We start from the raw sequence: 11,084 nt of genomic DNA, 5'->3' as shown, positions 1-11,084 counted from the left end.
CCAGAACCGTGGTATGATATGATGGTGATGGAGAGTTCAGTTACCCAGGTGCCTGTTGGCGTCCTCTGCTAAAACTAGAGCTGTTGCTTTTTTCACCTGCCTTAATGATTTAATCATTCCAAAGGTGGAGAAATCAACAAGTTAAAATTGTATTCAGGAGGTGCTTCTCTACAAGGGTGAACTGCTTGGCTGGGGGGGAATAGTGGAAATCTTGGGGAAGGGGGTTATTCCTCTACCAGCTGTACACTCTTTCCTTTTTGGTCCCTGACTCTACTCCCACCATCTTCTCCACTCCTATTCACATGCTTCTGAATGTAGCTAAGGGAAATTGTTAAACTATGCTTATTGGGTCCACCACAAATTTATGTTATCTAATATCAACTTATCCCTCACTTCAGCAAGGCAATTTTTTTTTTTGCTCTTATTGTTCAGTCATATCTGACTCTGTGACTCTATTTGGTTTTGAGGGTTTTTTTTTGTTTGTTTGCAAAGATACTGGAGTGCTTTGCCATTTTTTTTCTCCAGCTCATTTTACAGATGAGGAACTGAGGCAAACAGGGTTAAGTGACTTGCCCAGGGTCACACAGCTAGTAAGTGTCTAAGGTCAGATTTGAACTCAGGTCTTCCTGACTCCAGGCCCAGCCTTTTATCCATTGTGCCATCTAGCAAGGCAATCATTATACTCTCTAATCCTTTATTCCAAACTCCACCTTGGACCTTTTTGTTTCTTTAGGCCACCCATGGCATCCCTCCCCACGTCCCCCCACCCCCCACCATCTCTACTGAGAACTTCACTTTTTCTTCACTGAAAAAAAATTTGGATCACTTGCTAAGATATTCCTCTTATCTCCTTCCCCTCATCTCACACCATCCAAACATCTTTCTCCATTATCTCCTTCATTCTGATCTTGGATGAAAGGATGGCCCTTCTGCTTGCCGAAGCCAATCACTCTACATGCAGCCTTGATTTTCCCCTCTCCCATGTCCTCCAGCAGTTTGCCTCCACTATCATCCTCTCTCTTTTATCTTCCATTTCTTTCTATCCACTGGCTCCTTCCCTGCAGGCTACAAATATACACCTATATATACATACACCTATGTCTTCCCCATTATTAAAAAACTCTCACTTAATCCTACCAGCTGCACTAATGTCCTATATGTCTTGCCCTCTTCTAGGCTAAAGAACTTGAGAAGGCTATATATGCACAGTGCCTCCACTCTTTTAATAACCTTCTGTAATTTGGCTCCCTATCTCATTGTTGAACTGAAACTTCCCAAATTTGCCCATGATCTCTTAATTACCCAATCTAATGGCCTTTTCGCAGTTTTCACCCTTGAACTCTGCAACATTTGACACCACTGATATTTTCCTGGATATCCTATGAGATTTTGTGACAGTGTTCTCTTGGTCTTCCTTCATCATATCCAACCTCTCCTATCTGCTTTACTGGATCTTCTTCCAGGTGTTTCCACCTAACTGTAGGTATTTCCCAAGGTTCTGCTCTGGACTGTCTTTTCTTTTCGCTCAACAGTATCTCACTGGGTGTTCTCATCAGCTCCTTTGAGTTCAACAGTCACTTCTATGCAGATGACTCCCAGATCTACATATCCAGCCCTAGTCTCTCTCCGGAGCTACAGCTATGGATCACTAACTGCCTTTTAGGCAGCTTGAACTGATCTCAAACTCAACGTGTCCAAAACAGAACTCATCTTTTCCCCAACACCCTCCTCTCTTTTTAGCTTTCTCATTAAAGTGAGGGCACCACCATCTTTTCAGTCACCTGGTTGTACAACCTCGGCATCCTCCTCCACTCTGGAATCTCAGTCACTTCATACGCCCAATTCATTGCCAAATCTTTTCATTCACACCTTCACAAAATCTCTCTTCACCCACACAACTAACACCCTAGTTCAGGTCCTTATCAATGCTCTCCTGGACTATTATAAAAGCCTTCTGCCTGATATCCTTGGGTCAGATCCCTCCCCATTCCAATCCATCCTCCTTTCAGCTGCCAAGGTGATTTTTCTAAAGTGTAGGTCTGACCATGTCACACCCCTGCTCAATGAACTTCAATGGCTCCTTATGACCTCCAGAATCCAAATATCAAGTTCTCTGAAATTGGAAACTCTTCCTAACCTGGCCCCTTCCTACCATGCCGGTCTTTTTACACTGTACATTTCACACATTTTACCATCTAACTCACTGACCTATTTGTCGTTCTTCCCTCATGACATTCCATATACAGACTGTCCTCTGTGATGGTGATTCTGTCCTTACCCTTGGCCTCTTAGCTTCCATTTCTTCATTCAACACAGCTTAAATGCCACCTCATGCAGGAGGCCTTTCTTGAACCCCTCATTGCTTCCATCCGCTCTCTCTATATCTTCTATATGCCTTGGCATTTACACACTGTCTCCCCAGTAGGATATCCTGGAGCCCAGGAACTTTTTGCCTTGCTTCACATCCCTAGCACTTAGGTGCTTCCCAAGGAGCCTGGCACATAGTAAGCACTTAATAAATACTGATTGATTTACTAAGCGACTTGTCTAAGATCATCCAGGTGGGTAAATGGCAGAACTGGAATTAGGACCCAGGTCCTCTGACTGTGGATCTAGCACACCTTTCTACTGCATTGCATACACCTATACCTATAGTATTGTCACTAGCTGACACAGAAAGTCAGCCTGTAGTGTGGATTTATTTATATAAATACATTTATTTATATAAATTTTTATTTGTATATTTATATAATAGGATTATTTTATTTTCATGTTCAAGTGTACACGAAAGGAATCTGATATTAAGTCCATGTAACAAATGAAATGCCACTTATTGATACAGACCGCACAAAAAATATTACCTCTTGCTCTTACCAGTGCAGATTAATTGTACACTTGAAGTCCTGCTTTCTATAAGCATGTCACTTTATTGCTAAAGAAAAAGGATGGCATAATACATAATTTGTCCACCAGGTGGTGCTATGCTCACAAGCCACCAGCCCAACAATTTCGTCAGTATTCAAGTACACATGGATGGGCTTCCCCAAAGACTGTATTATCTTTGTTCTCCCAAGACTACTAAACTTTCAAGCTTTTGGACTATTTTCCCCTTTCACTGACTCAAGATTATTCAGTTTATGGCCCTGGAGGCTGGCTCTGAACCAATATTGATCTAGGGATGTGAAAATGGATTAGCATTCTGAAATACTAACTTGTAGAACTCTCTATGGTTCCACCCCTGAGCTCTATCTGGGATAGGTCCTTCAGTCTAACCAACCCTCTACATTTACATTACTCAAGCTATGTGCACTGTGGTCGCACACACATTACTGGACTAGGTTTAAAGAAAATGCTTCACTCAATCATCTTTAATCAACCAATATTTGTTAAGTGCCTACTATCTGTCAAAGCAGAGACAGAAAATGAAATATTCCCTGAGTTCAAGGAGTTTGGGAATAGGAGGGACAACAAAAACAAACATCTTTATATATATAGCTTTAGATACAGAGATATAGAAAGGGAGAAGGGGAAGGGAGAGAAAGAAGTGGGAAAGGGGAAAGAGAGAGGAGGGGGGGAAAGAGAGAGAGAAGGAGGGAGGGAGAGAGAAGAGGAGAAGGGAAAGGGAACCACTTCCACAGCTCATTGTTGTTTTGATGTGCATTTCTCATAATAATTGGGAGCAATTCTTTCATGTAGTGGTTAATAGTTTGCATTTTTATTTGAGAACTATTATAACTGTCGGCCACCTATCTACTGGGGAATGGCTTTTGGCCATATACGTTTCTGTTACTTGTCTATATATCTTGGATATGAAAACCTCAGAGATATTTGATGTAAAGGCTTTTTTTCCACAGTTGACTGCGTCCTTTCTTATTTTACATGCATTAATTTTTTTGTGCAAAAGTTTCAATTTCATGTTATCAAAAATTGTTTTGCAGTAGTTTGAACACTGGGCTTGGAATCAGGAAGACTTATCTTTGTGACTTCAAATCTGGTCTCAGACACTTGCTATCTGTGTGACACTGGGCAAGTCACTTATCCCTATTTGCCTCAGTTCCCCATCTGTCAAATGAACTGGAGAAGGAAATGGCAAAGTACTGTAGTGTCTTTGCAAAGAAAACCGCAAAGGGGGTCATGAAGAGTTGGACATGACTGAACAACAAAAAATTATTTTATCTTTTATAATTACACTATCACTTGTTTGGTTAAGAGTTCTTCTCCTACCTGTGAAAGGTAAATGATTGCTCTCTTTTCATTTTTTTATGGTATGATCTTTAATATTTAGATCCTGTATCTATCATGAGTTTACCATGAAATATGCTATCTAAGCCTAATTTCTGCCTAATTTCATGCTTTCTAGTTTTCCCAGCACTTTTTATCAAATAGGAGTTCTTTCCTAGATAATTTATGTTTCTAAATTTATCAAACACTAATTATTAAGTCCTATTATTTGATTCTCCTTTTTTGGTGTGTTCCATTGGTACACTTTTCTATTTTTAAAATAGTTTGGTTAAGCCAAATGGTTTTCATCATCCCTTCTTTATCATATTGTTTAGGGTCTGGAAGTGACATTCTCCCTTCCTTCCTACCTTTTTTTTTCATTATTTCCCTTGATATTCTGGATCTGTTGTTCCTCAAAATGAATTGTTATTAGTTCATCCAGTTCTGCAATGTGTCTGTTTAGTTTGATTGATGCAACAATAAATCTGCAAGTTAACTTTGATAGTATCGTCAATTTCATTATAATGACATAGGCCAGCCATGAGAACTGAATATTCCTTCAGCGATTTAAGTTGTTCTATATGGCTTTAAGGGGTACTTTATAATCAAATGTTTACAAATATTGAACATGCTTTAGTGGATTTAGTGGGCTGATGCATTTTGTACTGATTTTTAATGAGATTCCCTTTCTATTACTTTTTCATGAATTTTGTTATTTCTCAGCAGAAACACTATTGATTTCATGAATTTGTTTTTATCCTACTACTTTACTAGAATTATTATTTCCATGAATTTTTTTGATAATTTGCCTGGCATATACAAACTGCTTTAAAAATACTGATTGATTATTGATGCTTTAACGTTTTCTAAGTAAGCTCTCATGTTACCTGTATATATACTATTGATTTCTTATTGCTTTTGCTAGTATTTCTAGAAATATGTCTAACATTAGTGAAAGAGGGCATCTTTGTTTTACTCTTGTATTTATTGTGAAAACTTCTAGTATTTCCTCTTTGCATATAATATTACCTTTCGGTTTTAGATGTATACTTTGTGTCATATTTTTAAAAGCTTCTCTGCTTATGTTTTTGTAAGATTTTTAACATATTTAATTTTGTCAAAGACTTTTTCTGCACCTATTGACATCATCATGTTGTTTGGGATGTTTTTGTTTTTACTGTGATTAATTATGTTTTCCTTTCTTAATGTTCTTTTTTTAATCAATAAGAATTTCTTCCTTTTTTTCTTTTTGAAGGCTATTTACAGGTTTTACTGCAGCCAAATCAATTTATCTCCTTCAAATTCTGGTGGTGGTCCTCTCTACATTTAGCTAGTCTGGGCCTTAGAGTCAACAATATTTAAGTGCCTACTATGTGCAAAGTTCTTTGCTAGCTCTTGGGCATACCAAGATTAAAATGATAATCACTGTCTTCAAGAAGTTTACATTCTACTGGAGGAGATGCATTCTATCCATATATAAATAAATACAAAAAATTTTGAAGAGGGAGGGTCTCTTAATAGACAAGGGGATTGGGAAAAGCTTTATACAGTGGACACCTGAGGTGAGCCTTAAAAAAGTTAAAGATTGATGTAAGAGGAGGAAGTAAAGGACCACATTATAGGCATCAGGGACAGTCTTACAAAGGCAAAGAGGTATGGGATCAAATACACAAAAGGGGAGGCAGAGATTGGAACAAATGAAAATAAAATGAGCAATAAAGAAAGCTTTTAAGGTCTAAAGCAGTGAAGAGGTACCTGACAACAGATGACCTCCATTGTCTTTCTTTTTTTTTTTCTTTCTTAGTAGCAATGCGAATGAAATATTTAATGGCAAATTTTGACAAATTACTTTATGAAGTACATTTAGTCTTTAGCAATGACAGAATCATTTACGCTTCTGGAGTTTGATTTTGCTGACCAAAGATACTCAGTAGCCTTTAACATAATGGAAAGTATGTGTTTTAATTTTATAACTTGGATTTTCTTTAGTTTGTGAAATGTTTATTTTTCTTTTTCAAAAAAATTAATTAATTTGTTTTTAGATTTCAACATTCATTTCCATAAGATTTTTTTTTCCCTGTGGGTAAACTTTTTTTTTTTTGGCTAGGCAATGGGGTTAAGTAACTTGCCCAGAGTCACACAGCTAGTAAGTGTTATGTGTCTGAGGCCAGATCTGAACTCAGGTCCTCCTGACTCCAAGGCTGGCACTCTATCCTTTGCACCACCTAGCTGCCCAGGGGCAAACTTTTATTTATTTGAATTTTAAAAATAAATTGCCATAGATTCATCACTTTAAAAAGGAAAGAAAAATTTAAAATGTAACTAAAAACAATAATACAGGCATTTAAAGTTGCTTAGCATTTTTTAGATTAACATAATTTTAGCTTAATTAATATCACTATTTTAGTAAATTAATTTCTTTTTACATAATTTATTTATTTCTAGTTTTCAGCATTTACTTCCATAAGATTTAAAGTTTTACATTTTCTCCCCCTCCCTCTTCTACTCCCTCCTCAACATGGCATATCATCTGTTATAGGTTCATTCATATTAAGCATATTTTTACATTAGGCATGATGTATAGAAGAATTAGAACTAATGGGAGGAAATATGAGAAAGAAGAAATAAAATAAAACAACAAAAGAAAAGGAGAGCAAAGAGTATGCTTCCATTTGCATTCAGATTCCATGATTCTTTTTCTGAATGTGGGTAGCATTTTCCATCCTGAGTCTTTTGGAGTTGTCTTAGATCCTTACATTGCTGAGAAGAGCTAAGTCTATCAAAATCAGTCATCACACAATGTGGCTGTTACTGTGTACAACATTCTCCTGGTTCTGCTCACTTCACTCAGCATCAGTCCATACAAGTCTTTCCAGATTTTTCTGAAGTTGGCCTGCTTATTATTTCTTATAGCACAATAGTATTCCATTACATTCATATACCACAACTTGTTCAGCCATTCCCCAATTAATGGGCATCCCCTCAATTTCCAGTTCATTGCCACTACACAAAGAGCTGCTTATAAATATTTTTGTACACATGGGTCTTTTTCCTGTTTGTATAATCTCTTTGGGATACAGACCTAGAAGTGGTATTGCTGGGTCAAAGGGTACATTTCCATAAGATTTTGAGTTTTAAATTTTCTCCGCCTTCCTCCTCTCCCCACTCCCCAAGATGGTGTGCAATCTGATATAAGCTTTACTTATACATTCATATTAAGCATATTTTCACATTAGTCATGTTGTAATAAAAAGTTAGAACCAAAGGGAGGAACCACAAGAAAGAAGAAACAAAACAAAACCGAAACAAAAAAAAGAGAGAGAAAATAGTATGCTTTGATTTACATTCAGACTCCATAGTTCTTTCTCTGGATGTGGATTGCATTTTCTGTCATGAACCTTTTGGAATTATCTTAGATCCTTGCATTTCTGAGAAGAGCTGAGTCTACCAAAGTTGGTCATCACATAATGTGGCTGTTACTGTGTACAACGTTCTCCTGGTTCTGTTCATTTTGCTCAGCATCAGTTCATATACATTTTTCCAGGTTTTCTGAAGTCTGCCTGCTCATCATTTCTTATAGCACAATAATATTCCATTCCATTCATATACCACAACTTGTTCAGCCATTCCCCAGTTGATGGTAATCCCCTCAATTTCCAGTTCTTGGCCACCACAGAAAGAGCTGCTATAAATATTTTTGTACATGTGAGTCCTTTTCTCGTATTTATGATCTCTTTGGGGTACAGACCTAAAAGTGCTATTGCTGGGTCAAAAGGAAATTCCAAATTGCTCTCCAGAATGACTGGATCAGTTCACAACTCCACCAACAATGCATTAGTGCTCCAATTTTCCCACATCTTCTCCAGCATTTATAATTTTCCTGTTTTGTCATGTTAGCCAATTTGATAGGTGTGAGGTGGTACCTCAGAGTTGTTTTGATTTGCATTTCTCTAATCAATAGTTGATCTCCATTTTCTCAGTAAAGTAGATAGCAAAGGCCTCTCCTAAGAGGGGAACAAAGGGTGATATATGAAGTTTGAAGCAAGAAGACACCAACTGAAACAGTGAATACAAGAGAGACAATCAAGGAAGAATAAAAGGACTGCTGGGCAGCAATGAGGGCCAAGTAGAGATGAGCTAATAAACCCATAGAGAACTCAGCATAGTTTTATAATTCCCTCTAGCACCATTCAGCAGCATTAGAGAAGGAGCAGGAAAGGTGGGATGATACAGGGATGAGCATTGGCAAAGAAAGGGCAGCAATGGGGCAAGGGATGAAAGGATTCAAGAGCTTAGAGCTTAATTACAGGGTCAAGACTAAAAATAAGAAAAGTGAGGCCAGAGCACAGGTGATATATGGAGAACAGGGAGAGGACGGAGGGACTAGAAGTCACAATGAGAACACACAACAGGTTTAACAGAAGTGAGGCAGGATATAAGGTTGTGAATAGGGAGAATTTCAGTGTTCTGGTAGTATAGCTATAAGTAATGATGAGCTCTAGTACATGACTACCTCTGTAAATGTATCTTAGAATAAAAATATCAGTCATGGGATCTAAAGAGGCTGATGGAACTAGGAGGCCAGGCAGTTTGAGAGAATGTTGACAGGTCTATTGAAATCCTCAAGCAAGAAAGGAACTGCCTCTTTCCTCACGCTGAGAGGATGACAAGAAAAAAAGTGCTTTTTGAGATGGTAACAGCAACTTGGAATGGGATAGTGATGCCAATGGATGAAGTAACATTAATTGCCCCTGCCACAGGATGGTATTTGGTTTCTTCTTTGGTGAGGCATTTGTGGGGAATACATCTGGCATCCTTCAGTCCGGCTTGCTGGTCAAAACACTAAATACTCTCTTGCATCTGGTTTGTAATTAGGGAATTCATGATGATCTGCTTAGCCTTGGCCTTCACTCTTGGGACCTTGTTCTTATGGTCTCTGGAAGCCGAGGGGGTTATGGTAGGAGATTACCAACCCATTTTTCTTTCCCTGACCTTCAAAAACTGCTGGTACTTCTGATCTGGGAAGACAAGCTTTTTTCCCTAGACCTTATTGCACATGCCAGGTGAAGCTGAGGAATCATCGCTGTGGAATCCTGCAGGACATCACCCTAACTGAAAGTCCATCAGTTGGGTAATTCTTTGATTCTTATTTCTTCCTTCAATGTTGATCTATTAAAAATTTTAATTTCCTGTGGTGTGAGTTTGAACAATTCATATTTTTGTAGCTAATCATTTACTTCTTTTAAATTCTCTAATTTGTTATAACCATCTGTATTATTTCCTAATAATATTCTTGGATTTGTTGTTGTTGTGACCTCTGTTTTTTCACTTGTGATTTTTCTGATTTGCTTCTTTCTCTCTCATTAGAATTGCTAATAGTTTGTCAATTTTGTTGGTTAAAAATCATTTCCTGGTTTTACTTTTTAATTCGGTTGTTCTTTCAGTTTCGATACTATTTATTTCCACTCTAATTTTAGTAATCACTCTCTTTTTACTATCCTTTGAATGCTAAAATAAAATAGCTTTGTTCCTTTTCTAGGGTTTTTCAATGAATTCTGACTTCATTTTCTCCCCTTTTCTTAAATAAATTTACCTCTAAAAACAGCTTTGGCTCCATTTCATAGATTTTGATATATGTTTTTGTTAGAATCATTGTCTTTTAAGTAATTATTGTTCTTCTGATTTCTTATTTCGTCCAACCATTGTTTACAAATCATTTTTCAGTTATAACCTTTGCTTATGCTGTTGTCATTTTATCTAATTTTGTTGAATTCCACTCTAAAACTACAGTACCAGGCTTGATCAATGGAGTGTTCCCAACTCACCTGATATCACGTTGCTTACCTTTTCAATGGATGGGGGAATGGCAGGTGGGAGGGAAAGAACTTGGAACTAAAATTTTTTAAATATTAAAATTTTGTTTAAAAGATGCTAAATACTAAATATATGCTAAATGCTAAATTAATGTTAAAATAAATAAAATACAACTGAAAAAAGAGAAATATTTTAATCTCTGTATAACTTTATTGCTCCTCTGGGACCAATGTCTCTATATCAATTTGATAGAATTATAGGGCCCTAGTTGGGGTGTTCAAGGAGGATTAGAATCCCTGGTGTGAGGGTTTGCTGAGCCCTTTTCAGGGCTGCTCATCTACCTTTGGTGTCCATTTGACACTCAACTCTCTCCTGTGACCCCAAGAAGCTGTTGCATGCACAGCAGCCAGCTAAGGCAAGTTGAGGGTGTGGACCTCTACCCTACTCTGAATAAAGGCCAAGGACCTAAGTCAGAAAAAGGTGTTTGGGAGACAAGGTAAGAAGCACAAGAAGCTAAGTTTCATTTCTCGGACAGACAGCATATATGCAGAGCCTCTGGAGAGGAGACCTACTTACGAAGGGTAAAACTGAGGCTTTTGTGTGCAAAAGAAAAATCACAGAATACAAGGAAATCAGGGGGAAATGTTTGCTAAAGTAGTTCCTGGAACTGTGTTTGAACATCTAACCTGACAGTTCTCTGAAAGTAGTTCGTGAGATTGTGTTTGCACACCTGACTCAACTGTTCTAGAATGTTTGCCTTGAAGTTACAGGGTCTTGAGAAGCAGGATATCAGCAAAGACATGCCTCAGAAACACACTAGGATTCAGTCAGAGGATGCTTTGCAGTTGTCCCTGTCCAGTCAGTCATTGGTTCAGAATAATATGGCAGTTCCAAGAAGTCAAGATGGTTGGAATAGTCATTACACATTTCATTTCCACAAAGGTAACTGACAGGTTACCCATTGGTGAGTTAAGGGGGTGTCTACCCCAAGTATGACTGATGATAACAATTTGTTCCAATGGCCATGAAGGCAGCCGAAGCAGGTGTTG

The sequence above is a fragment of the Phascolarctos cinereus genome, unplaced genomic scaffold, assembly GCF_003287225.1.
Source record: "Phascolarctos cinereus isolate Bilbo 61053 unplaced genomic scaffold, phaCin_HiC Scaffold_726;HRSCAF=1367, whole genome shotgun sequence".
NCBI classification, from domain to species: domain Eukaryota; kingdom Metazoa; phylum Chordata; class Mammalia; order Diprotodontia; family Phascolarctidae; genus Phascolarctos; species Phascolarctos cinereus.
The sequence above is the reverse complement of the archived record's forward strand: the minus strand, read 5'-3'. Positions refer to the sequence as shown.